An 18,041-nucleotide genomic window follows, 5' to 3' on the forward strand; every position below is an offset into this window, starting at 1 on the left:
TAGAGCTGGACAAACAGACTGCCTGCTGACTTTTTCTTGACTACTAGTTTTGCAAAATACTTCTTGCCAGAAAAAGACAATGAGTTTCTCAGCTTCTCTTAGAGCAAGCTGAGTATTACTAGCGCTTGTTCCCAGTTGCTAGGTTGTCTGACACTCCCTGTCTTCCTATTTTCAAAATCAAAACCTATGGTAAGAAGTGCATAAATCACAGGGAATAACAGATTTTTTTTGTACTACAAAAAACAAGCAGACAAAAAAAACCCCACTTTTGATTGGATGTTATTTCTATAATAAAATAATAAAATAATAAGAATATTCTACTGCCCCCCCCTCACGCCCCCCCCCCCCCTTTTTTTTCTTTCTTTTCTTTTCTTTTTCTTTTCTTTTTTTTTTTTTATTTTTTAATACAAGGATGAAATAAGGCTGCAGAATTGTCTCCTGACAATCCTACTGCAGGACATCAAGCATAAGACATTTGAATGGTAAAAGTGTCTCTGGGTACAAGTTTCTACCTTAGAGGCTCTGTGGCAGACATCAGAATGGGAGCTTCAGGTGAAAAGACAGATGTGGTACCGAACAAGTGTCCAGTTGGGCAGCAGTGATCCCTTTTATCTGCTTTCCCTAAGGGGTTAATATGCACAGCATAATAGTGAATGCCCTGAATTTAAATGATTTTTATGATGCTAAATTCTGAACCTAACTTTACATCCCCTTTCTGCATTCTGCTAGCTAAGCACTAGGGAAGCGTGCACATGCATTGTCTTTGTGGTAAAAATGACCAAAATGCAAACTTCTAAATTTATGTGTTTTCCGCTACACATTTCTGCTGCACTGTTTTCAAAGGCTCTCTTTTGTTCAGTGGTCATTTGGCATCAGCGAGTGCTGAAAATACAATAGTGAACGTGCTGGAGCACTTATCTGTTCCCATGATCCTCTGTTGAGCTGTTAAACTCATATAACTTAATGCCAGCAGAACTGTAGTAATTTGAGGAAAAGCTTTTGCAACGATTTTTCGGGAAGAGGGAGAAGCAGGACTGAGAAGACTGAATCTGCCCTGAGTAAGAGTACTATCTGTTCTCTACGCAGCAAAAATGCAAGAGTTATTTGACAAGTGATTTCATTTGGTTTTGTGGACTGCCAGAAGTTTCTGAGCAGGCCTGCTAGAACACTCTAGGGACCTCTTTCCTTCCTTTTCCTTATGAGACTTTCCTGCAGCTGGTCATTTTTTATTTTTTTTTTATACTGGGGACTGGTTGAAGTGAACTCGTCTCTAATTAACTCCACTAATAGTAAAATAGTTCAATGAAATACTGGCAATATTTCTGCGTAATGCTGGTTTAACAACTTACTGGTAACTTGGGTGTTTTCCTGAGTGGAAAATATGAAGGAAGTCTGTACTTGCTATTACAGTGCCTCCAACATGCCCTGGATTTCAGAATGTCTTGCTCTTTTCCAGTGGTTTAAAAATGCAACAGTACATTAGCGGTACTGGCAGAATGGCAATGACAAAGATGAGTGATGGGTGTTTAGGAAACATGAGTGTGCTGCCTGTGCCATGACAGTGTCATGCTGGCAACAGCTACCTATTCCAACAGTCTTTTCTTCTATCCTACACAGAGACCAAGGACTTAGGCATGCCCTGCAAAGCTTCCTGTTTACAGCCATGCATCCTCTGAAAGCAGTGTGCACTCTACTTCCCACATGTCCGAAGCCATACACAGATCCTGTAACATCCTGTCCCTTTCCGTCATCACAACCCTTCTTCTTCTGAGAACTGCCGGGATAAGGCTCTCACAGGATTGTTAACAATCGGTCATCACCTGGATGTGTCACACTGCCGAGGCCACCAGCGGCCGCTGGGCTTTCCTGACAAGGAAACAATATCAACAAAACATTTGCCCTTTGTTCCAGCCATATATTGAGTTTGCAGTACGTCACAGCAGATAGTACACTTCCTATGTGGAGAAAACCTTTTGATTTGAATGTTATGTAGCCTCCAGTGCACGGCCTGATCTGAGACAGTAGTGTGGCTCAGCACTGAATGAACCTGGCAGTCTCACAGTTTATCTTCCTGGCTGTCTCCCTGTGGTTGTGGCCAAAGTATGTGCACTGTCTGGCTCCTGCCAGCATTGCAGCCTCCTCAAGGAGACATTCCAGCCTCCAGCTCCCTTCGAAGAGGAGTCCAGATTACGGTTTTGTCCCTCCCATTTCTTTCTCTGCCCTCTGCCCTACAAAGAACGCCTGTTCAGTGGTTACTTGTCAGAACTCAGGAGAGAGAGAGCAGGCAGTGATGAACTGGGACATGAAAAGCAAAATCCTCTCTAGAAAGGAAAATAACAACAACAACAAAAATTGAGTTCCCTGGAACTGCAGATAATAATCCTTGTCTTCAAAGGGCTGTCTTTGGATCAACAAAATAAATAAAACTAAAGCTGAGCATGCTCTTATTTTCAGAAGTACAGTAGCATCTGAACCCAAACCCACCTGCAGACTTGCACCTGCTATTGGTGGGAAGAAGACTCTTGCATCACCCTGTACTTCTGCCACCTTCCTTGAGTGTGGCATATTGCTGACAGGTTGGTACTCCTGTCTGTGATACTCACAATTCAGGGGGAAAAAGCTACATAAACAGCACTTGGCCTTAGTGTACAGATCTAAGTTTGCCCTATAGAGATAAAATGCTGTGACATTTGGGATTACTCTTGTTTATACATTACGTTCTACTAAGGCCTTCCAAACTTTTGGGTTCATAGATGTCTCACAACCTTTCCACTGTTCTTTAAGACGAAATAGTAGCAGCCTTACCCACACATACCATATCAATAACAGAAAGACTATAATTTGCACACTGCTAGATAAAATGTAGAGTCTAGAAATTCTTTCCAACACATGAAGTGATTCAATAGAAGGTAGAACTTAAGAATAATTGCTATAAATTTCAAAGATAAACACTTTGATGAAGAAAAAATGTTTTCAAATACAAAAAAGACATGAAGGTAAAACACATCAAAGATTGAGCTAGCACAAAACACAAATCACAGAATCACAGAATTGTAGGGGTTGGAAGGGACCTCCAGAGATCACCGAGTCCAGCCCCCCTGCCAAAGCAGGTTCTCTACACCAGGTCACACAGGTAGGCGTCCAGGCGGGTATTGAGTATCTCCAGAGTAGGAGACTCCACAACCCCCATGGGCAGCCTGTTCCAGGGCTCCATCACCCTCATCATAAAGAAGTTCTTGTGCACATTTGTGTGGAACTTCCTCTGCTCCAGTTTCTGGCCATTTCCCCATGTCCTGTCCCCACGCACTACTGAAAAGAGTCTGGTCTTGCCACTCTGCCCCCCACACCTCAAATATTTATAAACCTGGGTCAGGTCTCCTCTCAGTCTTCTTTTCTCAAGGCTAAACAGACCCAGTTCACTTAGCCTTTCTTCACAGGGGAGATGCTCCAGGCCCTTTTCCATCTTTGTGGCCCTCCAAGACATCCCTGGCTTTTATGTACTAGGGAGCCCAGAACTGGACAGAGTACTACAGATGAGGCCTTACCAGGGCAGAACAGAGTGGGAGGATCACCTCCTTGACCTGCCTGCCATGCTCTTTTTAATGCACCTCAGAATGCCATTGGCCTTTTTGGTCACAAGGGCACACTGCTGTCTCATGGTCAATCTGTCATCCACCAGGACGCCCAGATCCCTCTCAGCAGAGCTCCTCTCCAGCAGGTCTTCCCCCAGCCTGTAGCGGTGCATACAATTATTCTTCCCGAGGTGCAAGACTCTACACTTGCTTTTGTTAAGCCTCATCTAGTTTCTTACTGCCCAGCCCTCCAGGTTGTCGAGGTCTCACTGAATGGCAGCACAGCCTTCAGGTGTGTCAACCAATCCTCCCAACTTCATATCATCAGCAAACTTGATGAGGGTGGCCACTATCCCTTCATCAAGGTCATTGATGAAGATGTTGAACAAGACCAGACCCACCACCAACCCCTGTGGAACACCAGTAGTTATAGGTCTCCAACCGGACTCTTCACCACCAGTGATGACCCTCTGTGCTCTGCCAGTCAGCCAGTTCTCAACCCACCTCACTGTCCACTCACCTATCCCACACTTCCTCAGCTTTGTTGTAAGGATGTCGTGGGAGACAGTATCAAATGCCCTGCTGAAATCAAGGTAGACTACATCCACCGCCCTCCCCATCCACCCAGCCAATGACAACATCATAGAAAGCTACCAGGCTGGTCAAGCATGACCTCCCCTTGATGAACCCATGCTCACTACTCCTGATAACCTCCTTTTCTTCCAGTTGTCTGGAAATGGCATCCAGCACAAGCTGTTCCATCACCTTTCCAGGGACAGAGGTGTAGCTGACTGGCCTGTAATTACCCCGATCTTCCTTCTTGCCCTTTTTGAAGATGAGAGTGACACTGGCTATCCTCCAGTCTCCAGGCACCTCCCCCATTCTCCACAACCTCTCAAAGATGATAGAGAGCAGTTCTGCAATCACCTCTGCCAGCCTCAGAACCCATGGAGGAACCCCATTGGGTCCCATGGATTTATGAACATTGGTGTTGCCTAGTCACTCACAGACCACCTCTTCCCTGACTAAAGGGAAGTCTTCCATTCCCCAGACCCTCTCACTAACCTCCAGGGTCTGGGATTCCTGAGCGAGAGCTTTTTCACTGAAGACAGAAACAAAGGAGTTCAGTATATCTGCCTTCTCAGCATCCCCCATTACCAGAACAACCCCCTCACTTAGTAGGGTACCCACATTCTCCCTAGTCTTTCTTTTACTGTTAACATACTTAAAATGATTTTTTTATTATCCTTTATCACTTTTGTCAGATGATAAAGAAGAGTAAATTGTTGTACAATTTTACAGTAACACTAATACGGCCGAAAATGAACTGTAAGTTATGGAGAAATTAGTTTCCTTCTTCCCCAAATAAAATCATTAATGCAGACAAATAGTAAACAGATCTTTCTTCCTATGCATACTTTCAAAAACAGGTAAAAGATACAGAGTTTATGTGAAATAGAGCTTTGGGAAAAGCAATGAGCTGTTGCTAAAATTCATTAACTCTACAAACTTATTCATTTTGTCCCTATCTGTCTGGAATAATATACACACTGGCCTTCTCACTGAAAAATTATTTCCACACATGAACATACACACATAAAGTCAAACAAAAAGAAACTCAAATGGGCAATGCAATTACCTGGCACATGTCTTGGAATTTTAATACATCTTTCACGTCTGTCTTTGTGTATGTATGCAGAATGTTTGTAGGACCAGAAATATAAACCTCATTCTTAAGAACTTTACTTATTCCCTTACTGGACTGCTGGCATATTATCAAGCAGTAGATTTAGTGTCACATTGCTTTGTTGGCACTGGGTTTTTGATATTGCCACTGCCAAGGTAAGACTCAGTTTGCTAGAGTGATGTTGCATGTAAAGCTTTATTTTTGCTTGGAGGGAATGTCAGACACCAGCTGAGTATTTTGTCTCAAAGGAATGTATTTGACAAACTGCGGGATTGGTTTATATATATTTATTTCTGTGAGACTGCTAAGAAATTGGTGATTTCCTTTAGTTGTATGGTGTTATCTTGTTGCAAGATCACAGTAGCAACAAAGTTTACTCAAGTTCCCTGTGAATTTTGCTGTGACTGAGCCTACCAGGTAATTCAGGAAAAGTCCAGCCCAACAGCATCCTATGGCTATTGTGTGAGTGTCATTGAGTCAACAAAAGGGTCTGACCCTGAGTAAATTTGCACAGGGCCAGAATAAACTTATCAGTCTCAATAACCTTCACACTTATTTCTTCCTTCCCCCTATTTCAAAGCATACTTATTTCACTCTGTAGTAGCACTGATGTTTTCTAAGCCAATGTGATTTTTCTTTCTCTTTGTTAATTTCATTATCACATTTCTTTTTCCATCCAAAATTTTACTTATTCTGTGGATCTTGCTGTCATGAGCCCTCAGAAAGGCCTTAGATCTTGTGGCCCTAGGATGGCACCTCTACTTGCAAGTTCATAAAGAAATGCAGACTGGCACTTGCAGGGCTTGTTCCTCCCAGAAACAAAAGTATGGAAAAGACCTATAGCTTCACACTTAAGGGTATTGGTCAGCCTATAGTTTAGGGCAGATTGCTTCACATTTGTCACCTGACATCTCAGACACTGTCTTCTGAAGTTTACCTGCTCTAACTGCTGATCTGCACATCTCCATGATCCTCTTTGTCGTGTGAGCCATCGGGTTACTTCAAAGCCTTAAATATTGCCATAGCCATAGACAGGAATTATTTCCAAGCTTCAGCCATTGCTTTATTTTTCAGTCAAGCTAAAAGGGAATGTATACAGTCCCTAACTAAGAATTAATAAGAACCCTGGTAATTTCACTAGATGAACATGTATGTAAGGTTGTAAATAAATGTAGGTGTGTTTAGTCATGCTCTAGTCTGTACAATGTACTATGATCATTGGTCTTCCTATTGATTTCCATTGCATGACACTTTCGCTGAAGCTACAGACGCTTCAGCAGATAAATTTAACATCAACTGTAAAAATCAGATTATTTGAGTTTGAATTATCCAAAGGCTTCAGGAATACAATTTGCACAGGATACATGCCTGTTTATTTATGTTAATTGTATTCACTAGATGGAGAAAATAAATGCTGCAGAGTGAAACCCAGTTCAGTAACAAATATTGTGTTAATTAAGACCTTTAACTAAACAAAACAAAACAATAATAACAATAACAAAAAGTAGAAATGAATTTATGGAGGTTTCTACCCACCCTTTTCCCTTTCAGCTGACAGTTCAAGCTCCATACCAGGAAAAAGGCGTATGCTTGGTGCTAACTTTGCTCTGGAACACTAATTAAACTGCCTCTGGAAGAGGTGTCATCCTTGGGGAACAGCTGTTAAATTGAGGTCATGTCTGCACATCTCTGTTATTTGTCCATGTGTCATTTTTATTTAAAGAATATGGAAATATATGCCAACATCCTGGTCAATATTTCCTCTCTCTCTGTTAAGCAATTTCTTCCATTTAAGACTATCTGGAAGCTTTCTGACTGCTACATTTGCCACAGTAATTTGTTGCTTTACAGAATTTAACAGGGTTTTGTTGAAATTTCTGTAAACCCAAGACAAAATATCTGTGTATCTAAGAACCAAGTGATCAAATAAACAACATTCACTAGTATGCAGGTAACCCTACTGACTCCTATCTGAACATCAACTTGTGTCTTCTAGCACAGTTCTTTCTCGCATACCACATCGCAGATAGTGGCAATACATTTCCAGAAACTATTCCTGCACTTCTGACAACAGAAAAACTGCTATTATCTACACTGCTTCTGATATAAATTCCCTTCTTTGTATAGAGACTAGTGGGGCATGCATTTAACATTTTTACATTTTGCATTTAACATTTTAACCATTTTAGGAATTAGATCTCTGATTTTAAGACTGCATTGTTGCAGACTTTAGGTAATGGAGACAAGAATCTGTTTTTATTTGTGATATTGAGCAGCTTCTCAGTTCCTTTCCATATTTATTCAGTTTTTATAAGCCTTTTGTTTTATTGGGTAAGTTATATGCTACTGACAGCCTATTGTCCCTGCTACTTGTCAATGAAATCTCTTTGGCAAGTTGTTAATTTTTTTCTTTCTGTTCCTGAGGCAAGTTTAGCTGAGGACTGTACTAGATGCATCATAAAAATTCTTTTCCAACACCTCCCAAGGTGAAGGAGTCTTGCTGGGGCATTTGTCATATGAGTTGCCTAAAGTCCAGAGACTGTACCTACAGAGACAAAAAATGCCTCCAGTGAAAAAAACAGATGAATCAAAAATCTTGCTTTGACCTTTTCCTGCCATGCAAGCAAACACCAGGCAGACTAATCCAGAAGATGATCCTGAGGGAGCAAGCTGCAACTATGTTGATCTGAGAAAGCCTAGAAGAGTAGAAGAATTCACCCAGTTTAGCTTCCCTGTCAGTTCATTTTGTGATATGGGTCAATGAGAAGCACACTACATCTATTAGGAAAAGATCTCATTTTAGTATATTTAAGAGTAGTACATGGAAGTGGGAAGTCAAGAAGAACACTCAGACAGTATGAATGTACACGATTTCTGTTTCATTTGCAGCGTGAGTTAGCTTACATGCAATAGTCATCCATTCTGGCTCATTCTGTGAAGAACATCATCCATTAGGTCTCCAAACTCCAGTGTTACTGTCAGTCTTAGGCAATCTGACTTCCTCCTTGCTCAGAGTAATCTCAACAAAAGACTAACCAGAGATAAATGCATATCAAAAGTGTGAAGGCTGCATTGAGTTTTCAGTAATTTCTGGATCTATAAATGAAAATCTCACCAAAATTATATCATCCCAATTACACAGAAGAAAATCCTTCTAATCCTTCACGTTACTGACAATATTAAAAAATGTGATTTCTTAATTCTTAACTATTTTTTGCTCCATTCATTTCCAGACTCAGAACCTGTGGCAGGTATAACTTTTACAGAAAGTTCTTAGCCCATTGAGGGAGAACTTCTGGTTTCTGCTTGTATTATTCATTTACTTTCAGTTTGTTTTCAAGCTTATAACACAAACAGACTCCCAGAAAAAGAAACTTGGAGTTCAACTTCTTTTCATTCTTTCATATTTTACCCCCAGTGGAAGATCTGACTAAGCTGACAGATATCTAAGGTGGTTAACCAGTCCATACTAATTTCAAAAGAATATCCTAACAATATCTAATTCATTCTAGTCATAATTCTGTACTGTAGAGACTGGATCCTATGTTAAAAAAAAAAAAAAAATTTTTTTCTGGTGAACCCAGGATCTTCCCAGCTAACAACTAAGTTCCCTATTCCTTTCTTACTCAGTTTCAGTAGTATTGAGACAAAGTGATTTCTGTTGAGGAAGAGATTTATAACACATGGAAAAAAATTAGTTGCTACTTTGTCCAATTACATATTTTTTGAGATTGATCTACTCCCCACTGAAGTCAGTGGGTGGTTTTCTACTGAATTCAATAGCTTTGGAAATTATCCAAAATGAAAGAGTGAAGTACTTGGACACTACAGCACATAAAAAGGGCAGGACTGTACACTGGTGTTTCAAACAACTAAAGTACCACTTCTCCTCATATCAGAACAGGAGATATTAGGGCCTGGAAAAATATTATGTGTTTTTTCTTCCACTGATTTATTTATTTATTTATTAGTTATATCCAGAGAATGCATTCAAAAATGTGACATAATCTCAATGTTTATGTTAATTCCTAAAGGACCCATTCTGTAAAAATTAAAATTTGACTTTGATACTTTTCAAAAATAATTACCTTGATTTGCCAAAGTACATGGCTACTTAGAAAGTATTGTTAAATTGTGATCATCATATCACAGAATCATAGAAAAGGGGATTGAACAGCACCTCAATAGTAAGTTACACATCAGCACACACACATACATCAAAACCCAAGCAAGCATCATAAGAATTTCCTCTGGTAAGTCTTAATGTCTGCTAACATCAGTCATCCACACATTTATGCTTTGTTAAATATGCTAACTATGCGACACTCCACCTTTATTGCAACATCAACTTTCACAGTCAAGCAGTTTTTGTGTCTTTGAGGACATATTGTCTACCAAGCCTGTGGCCTGTAGTGAAGAGTATTTGCAGAGTGAGAAAAAGTGAAGAAAAGAAAAAGTAAAAGCAGTATGAGATTTTTCAGACACTGAAGTAACTTAATGAATGCATAGATATTTTTATGTTTAATTAAATTTACTAGAACATAATAAAGCCCTGAAAAGTTAAATGGTAATCACGCTAAGGTCATTCTTCCAGTGCAAATGTGCAATTGCTGCTTTTATATTTCATGAGAAAACTTGATAGATGTGATCAAATTACACTCTTTTTTAATAAAACTATTCAATTCAGAGGATGGATATTACTCCTGGGATGAAAGACAGTTATGCAGTGATGTCTGTAAGACAAGTAGGCAATATTGGACTGGCTAAAGCTTCATAGGTAGATGTGAAATAAGAAAGATCTTTTCATGCACTACTAGCACAAAAACATTCCTGCAACAGAGAAAGTAGAAAGAAATTAACATTACTGGAAAAAATGTGGAAGGAAGAGAAAGGAAAACTGAGACGTATCAGTGGATTAAGAGCTGGGGCTCTCAAGCCTTTACTTTGTTATGAGTAGCTGAAATATATCTCATCTTATTTCACTTCTAGAGAAAATATAAAATGCTTACAGACTTCATAATGGTCAAAGCGTCAAACATTGAAAATCTGAGAAATCTTGATGCCTCCTGGGATATTTCCAGAATCAGCATATTGCCTGATTCATGTATCTTCTTCATGCTAAGGGTGTGGTAACTAGTTAAATGGGCTCATGAAAGAACATTCAAAATCTGAATGGAAAGCATGACTGATATGATTATATTCCTAACATATTCTTCAGTCCAATGCAAGCTTAAAACAATTCAAGTCAGGAGTCCGAATGAACAGAAATCAAGTGCTGCAGATTGAAAGTGTTGTAGTTTAACATACCACTTACTTTAAAAGATATTGTTCTTTGGAGGAGCAATTATTTAAATTTTATGATGTTTAAGGGCAGAGTTGTCTAATGACTGCAACTGAAAGCTGTGCTTTTTAAGTAAAAGTGATCTATTTAAACATTATTCAGTAGGAGGCAAGGTTGATAACTATCTTGATTCATCTGTCAAGTTAAAATAGAGACACTAGACTGGATCTCCTCAAAAACAAACAAACTGCACATTCTGAGTAGACTCAAAAGCCAGTACAAGCAAGAATCAAGTTTGCATTGCTTGAACTCTGAGTTCCTGAAAGGGAGAATGACCAGAACTCCTGTGTTCCAGATACTAATTTGGCTTCTTGCATATCACACCTCTATATCCTTCCTATGTGCTTTTTCCTGATAGAAGAGAAGTGAAGGGAAGGTGAAACAGTACCAACTGTTTCCCAGAGAAGATAATATTAAAGCCTTTGACACACTCTCCCAGTATTCTCTGGGGAAACTGGCTGCCCGTGGCCTGGACAGGTATACCCTTCTTTGAGTAAGGAACTGGCTAGAGGGCTGAAATGAAATTAAGCTGGCAATCCATCACAAGTGGTGTCCCCCAGGGGTTGGTACTAGGGCCCATCTTGTTTCTTTATTGATGACCGAGATGAGGGGATTGAGTGTACCCTCAGTAAGTCTACAGATGACACCAAGTTGAGAGGTGGTGTCAATCTCCATGAGAGTATGGGGGCCCTCCAGAGGGATCTAGATAAACTGGATCACTGGGCTGAGGTGAATGGAATGAGGATCAAAAAGGCCAAGTGCCGGGGCCTTCACTTTGGCCGCAATAACCCCATGCAGTGCTATAGGCTTTGGGTTGAGTGGCTGGATTACTATGAAGAGGAAAGGGACCTGGGGGTGTTGGATGATGCTCGGCTGAACATGAGCCAGCAGTGTGCCCAAGTGGCCAAGAGGACCAATGGCATCCTGGACTGTATTAGAAATAGTGTGGCCAGCAGGAGCAGAGAGGTGACCATCCCCCTGTACACAGCACTGGTGAGGCAACATCTCGAGTATTCTGTTCAGTTTTGGGCCCCTCACTAGAAGAAAGTGATTGAGGCCTGGAATGTGTCCAGAGAAGGGCAACCAGACTGGTGAAGGGTCTGGAGCACAAGTCTTATGAGGAGTGGCTCAGGGAGCTGGGATTGTTTAGCCTGGAGAAGAGGAGGCTCAGGGGAAACTTCATTACACTCTACAACTTCCTGAAGGGAGGTTGTGATGAGGAGGGGCTTGGCCTCTTCTACCAGGGAACAAACAGGACCCGAGGAAATGGCCGGAAGTTGTACCAGAAGAGGTTTAGATTAGACATAAGAAAGAACTTTTTCTCTTAGAGAGTGGTCAGGCACTGCAATAGCCTGCCCAGGGAGGTGGTGGAGCTGCTGTTCCTGGCAGTGTTCAAGAGGCATCTGGATGAGGAGCTGCGAGACTGTGGTAGCAACAGTAATGGGAAGACAGTTGGACAAAATGGTCTTGTAGGTCCTTTCCAACTTTGTGCTCCTATAATTCTATGGTTAAAAACTATAATGCATAATATCGTTGAATTAGGGAAATGTGGACTGGAACTTTACCAAGTAAAGAACTTTTATGAAAGGGACCAAAACATCTTCAGACTTTTCCTGTATCTATGTTTGAGGGATCACTCAGCCACACCTCATCCTACTGAACTTCTTCAGAGGTGGTGCTGCAAAGAAAGCACTTTTTGTGTTAGGAAGAAGGAGAGAAACTCCTTAGTCCTTTCTGGATAACCAGTGTCTTCCTGCTTCCCAAGCACGCTTGCTTAACTTTCATTTGCTGTTCTTGGAAAGCATGGGAAATGAAACCAAAAGACTAAAAAAGTTGTGATGCATACTTTTTGTTGTTGCTGTTTCAATTCATTGAGAATCTAGTCTATATACAAATGTATAGACATATATAAATATTTGTATGTATATGAAATACCTATGTAGTATATAAACTTAGTATTCTCTGAGCATATATTTGAGTGTATGTGCCTCAAAATTTCCAGATATTTGAAGCTTTCTGATATATATATTTGCCATTTAATTTTTAAAATTTTTATTATTATATATTGAGTATTTTCCAAGCACAAAAATTTGCCTAGGTTATCATCACTATTTGACAAAGTAATATTCTTTCCTTGCCCCTACACTCACTCACACACACATGGACACAAATACACACTCAGCATATAATAGCTTAAATTTTAAAAAATAAATAAATGGAAAAACTCTATAACTCATCTGAGTTTTTTTCTGAAGCAGAAATCACTCCCGTCCAGTGTTCAGAACATGGGATCACACTGTCACATGCAGTTTCTATGGGTGATTATACTCAGATGATTTCACAGCCTTTTTTTCTGAAGACTTCAAGCTTTTTTAGTGCTACCATTAAAGTTTTTCCTTTGCAGCAGTTTCAAGTGCTTTCATTACACATCTCTGACTCACTTTTTTCCACTCTGATGCACATTTCTGAGGACAAATAAATAAAGATCACATGTAACAACATCCTCAGCACATCAATACACTAAAAATGTGCTTTAGCTTCTTATGTTAATTGATTTTAAGCAATCCTTAAAGATGTCTGCAACTGCTACTGTCCCTCTCTGGCTAAACTATTAAGTCTTTCAGGAGTTTGACATCGTTTTCTCATTGCAATTATTTGGTTCCATGGAACTATGCTGCAAATATCTGAAATTCTAAGATACAGATGCACGTTCACCAGCTTGAAATGTTACACTGGCTGAAAATATAAAAACATCATTTCCAGTAGAACTGCCACCTTTGGAAAAATGGCAAGCCATCCTTTTTGTTTCTCTCTTAAATCATAATGCTTCTTTTTATTCAGTTTATACTGTATATTATTCTCCCAAGTTCTAACTAGGCATTTTTAAAAATAGTTCACTGCACCAAGGGATAATGATGTTGTGTAATGATACTCAGAGAAATACAACTTTTCCTCCTGTAACAGAAAAAAAAGTATATTTCAAAGTTGCATGCTATTATGGTCCTGTACAAGTTCCATTTATTTTACATAAAAGAAAATCTTGGTATTCTGAACATTTAGGACAATTATTTTAATTTATTTCTTTTGTAATGGAGGCTGAGCTATTCAGAGCTATATGGAATATCTAGCTACAAAACTGTAATTAAATTAATGGGAATTACATGGCTAAACCTGCTTGGTACTCAGTCATAACATTTGCTGCAAGATCCAAAAACTGGAAAAACTGCTGCCAGCTTTGAAACTGGATGGATTGCTTAGCCTTCCCAACTCACCTCCAGCTTCGTTGGGCAAATGGTAAACCTTGACATAATTGTTGTGCTTTCCATTTGGCAATAATGTGTGTAAATCATTTCATGTTGTTACAAGGGCTTTGCGATTACAAGTCTTGCCTGTCTCTACAGCTGAAGAATTAAACTAGTAAGCAGGTGGGGAACAGTCCCTTTTTTACTGTATTGACTTTAAGAAGAAAATTCAAACAGGAATAACAGAAAGTAATAGGAATGTTTTTCTGAAGAGGGCTCTGAATCAGGGTTCAGTGGGCTTTGGTGTAGAAAACTGCCTCATAGCTGCAGAGCACTAGTATTTCTAAAAGCTCTCTTCTCTTCTTTGTGTGGTTTCTCACACTGGAAGATTGTCATTGTCCATTTTTCTGGAATGGGACAACCCAGTGCAGGCAGGACACTGCCCTCATATTGTCAAATGTTTTTATAAGCTTGAAAGGAAGCCCAAAGGAAAAACAGAAGACAGCTAGAAAATATCCAGAAAAAATAATAATCCTTCAAATTTTTCTAAATACTTTCAAACATTACAGCATTCACTGCTTTGCTGCCAGAAGATGCTGACACACAGTGTACACTGATGCGATGCAGCCAGGATTCCACTCAGACTCAAAGGGGTTCTCCTTGTTTTGAGTATGAATCAGCTCCCAGTACAAATGTGAGAATCATTTCCACCCCACAGGAATCATAGGGAAGTTGTCAAGGGCCCCCAAGGAAGAGACTGTAGACAGGAATTAATATGAATTCTTTCATTTCCCTATTGGCTGGCACAACCAAACTGTGCCCTAAGCAGTATTGCTGCAATTTAAGCTATTGCTTCTTCTAAGTAATAAGTGGAAACTTCCACTGCATTTATTCTGAGCAACAAGACCCTTCTGGATGTGTAGGAAATCAAGGCATATATGTGGATAGAAGATATATGTGAGGAAGAGAAATGCATTCTGCATCCTTTGTAAAGTTGGAAAGCTATGAATTTCCAGCACAAACTCTACGGAGAACATTTTTAAGGAACTGGCTGCAGAAGAAATAAATGAACATCAGGCAGCTATTTGGGAAATAGCAGCTCTGCATTAAGTTCTCAAACAATTTGCAAAGCAGAAAAAGGTCAAATTATGTGAGAATAGTTTTCCTTTTGAATTAAGTTGTGTAAACTCACAGGCCACTTCCACAGCCTAGGCTATTATGACAGCCTTGTCTAAGTGAAATGGAACTTATAAGAATCTCTATTTTTATTCTTTAGGAGAAAAAATATGATTTTCACAGTAGTTATGCATGAGGTCAGACCATCCTTACTATAGGCCCTTAGCTCTATTCAAACAACTCTATGAAACACCACTGAAAAGCCAATGAAAATAAAGCATGGGACATTGAAAACTACCCTAAATTTAGATGTCTGGTATTTTATGGCATTTTATTCTCATTTTCATGCACATCAGTTCTATTTTCATCCAGGCTAACCATGTAGCTATTCTTATAACATTATCATTCTTCCAAATAAAATCACTGTTATTGCTAAGGAAGGCTATTGAATATTGAAATACCATTCTAGCTTGCAAGTATTTTCCTAAGAGTTTTAAATACATCTGAATTAGTTACTTTTTACATATAATTTCACACAGTCAAATGTCCCACCATCCTTTGCAGATTAAACAGTTAATTCCAAAGAAATATTTGCAATCTTTTCAGGTATATCAGAATCAAGACAATTGAATTTATCTAAAATAGCATATTATTAGCTCTTACTAACATGATGGAATATACTTATTACACCATTCAAACTAAGTGAGTCATTCACAAGCTGTAGAACTAAAGACAGAAAAAAAAAAAAAAAAGCAATCTTTTTTTACCATCAGCTTTTGTTCTGAATGGTTATTTGAAATTGTCTTTTCTCTTCACTGTGTGTGTAGAAACACCTCTACTGAGATTGTAAGGACAGACATAAGGAAACTTTTACTTCATGTTGAACCATTTATTTCAACTTCGCAGGAGTGAGATAATTTATAGGAGGCATGATGACTAACATACAAATTTACAGCTCCTGAACGTGACAAACTGCAAGCATGAAAACTGGGTGGTGTCATAAAAGTATATAGTATTGTCAGGCCCACATTCAATCAGTTTTATCTGCAAATCCTAGAATTAAAAACAGCCATTACACTTTTTGCAATGCTTAACATATAGTTAATGCACTGATTATGGCTGATTACTGAACTACTCTCTGGATTTTGCATCAAGTAAATTCAACTAGTCAGTAGAATATCAAAATTCTTCTGATTAAAAAAAAAAAAAAAAAAAAAAAGCAAATTACCTTATTATTTCTGAATGAATAACTATAATTCATGTTCTACAATGCGTTTTGCCCTCTTGCCTCAGCCTGAAAAGTAAACAGATACAGAAATGAATAAGTGGGGCAGAAGTTCCACTTTCACTTAGCTGTATTATTTCCATATGTAATCCACTTAAATAATTCTGCACTCCTGATCAAAGAACCAGGAGGAATGAATCTGGGAGCGTTTCGTATTTCCAGCTAGTGCTGTTTGTTACAGTATCAGTGTAAATGTCCTTTACAGAATTCAGAACTAGTAACATATACAAAACTGATGGCCAGATATCAACTTTTAAGGTGAACAGTTTCAGGTTTAATTTGGAAATAGGAATAAAAGTAACAAATAGAAAGGCCTTTTTAAGCTGCAACATGTTCTTTTCTTTGTCATTTCCTGGACTACTTCTTTTGTCATTCTTCATGCTACTTCCAACCTACAGACAAGTCATTTTCTTCTTATTGTTTTAGAGAGAATGTAATCCATATTATCTGTCTCTGAAGTAGGTAGAAGAGAGGAGAGGGAAGCGAGGATGATCAGATTTTTTTTTTTTAATTTTACTTTGTTTGCAGTTCCAGTGCAGATTTGAAGTTAGGCCACAAATTTGGGATTAGATCTGATTTAAAGTTTGGGTGCTTCTGATAGACAAAAATGCTGTTTCTGAAAGCTCTGTAGCAGTTCACTCCCTTCCCTGCAATTAGAAATACTGAAAGATTGCACAGCACAGTAGGAAACAAAGCATTTGTACAGTTTTTGCATTTAGCAGAACAGGTCCTGACTGGGAAGCCGTAGTTAGTTTTGAAAGCAACCTTTGGAAGCAGAGTATATCTCTCAGGAAACTTTGCAGGTGGCCCTAATGATGAGCTCTTAGAAGCACAAAGCTTTCAGACATAGTCACATAGATTTGCCATATACTGTTCATAGAGTGTAAGGTGCCTTAAATACAAGGTTGTTATTATTATTATTAATATAGGATTATTAACAAAAGCTGTGAACTCACTACCTTATGTGACCACGTCACAGATCCTTTAAAAGGGAAGCTCAAAAGCTAAAATGTAGAAATTGTTTTTTATTGGTTTCTCCTTTCTGTGACATTCATGAGTCACAGGTCTGTCAAGAAAAAGAAAAAAAAAAAAAAAAAAAAGCTTAGACCTGCCTTCTTTAATAGTTTAGCTTCACTAGGAGAAAGATGATGCAAGATTTTCACCCACTGCTGACCAAGCTTTTTGCTCAGGACGTGATAGAACTTGACTGTAGAATCAAGAAGCACTGCAAGAGGCAGAATGGAAAAGGGGTATCCCTGGAGGCTGCTCTGTCTTTCATTGCCAGCCCCTATAATTATACAGTGCCTTTCAAAGCCGCTTGTGAAAGCTCTTTGCAGCCTGCTTCTTTTTCCCAGGCCCTGGGGAAAGTGCATCATAGCCATTCCCTGCCAAATCCAAACACCTTACGATCAAGCATTTCTAAATATGGCACTGCAGTAGAGCTGCTGGGAATAATAATAAAAGAAAAATATGAGTTCCTATTTTTTTTTATTTTTATTGTTTTACACTGAAAAATGACGTTTTGTTCAACTCATCAGGCTTTATGTAAATATCTAGATGGTGTTGAACATCTCACCTGGAAAATTCTTCTGATCCAGAATAATACTACTGGAGAGAGGAGAATCAAAAAGCTCTGTGGCAGCCAATATTCCTAACACTCTGCTATTTCACTCTCAGAGGTTTCCAGGTCACTAGTTACAACAACCTTTGTTTGCTCGTATTTCAGAAAATATTTTAAAGCCTTAAAGTTCTTTATTAAGTAGAAGTCCTCTCAATCTAGCCCTAGTGTCAAAGCATC

The sequence above is a fragment of the Coturnix japonica genome, chromosome 3 (genome assembly GCF_001577835.2).
Source record: "Coturnix japonica isolate 7356 chromosome 3, Coturnix japonica 2.1, whole genome shotgun sequence".
Taxonomy (NCBI): Eukaryota; Metazoa; Chordata; class Aves; order Galliformes; family Phasianidae; genus Coturnix; species Coturnix japonica.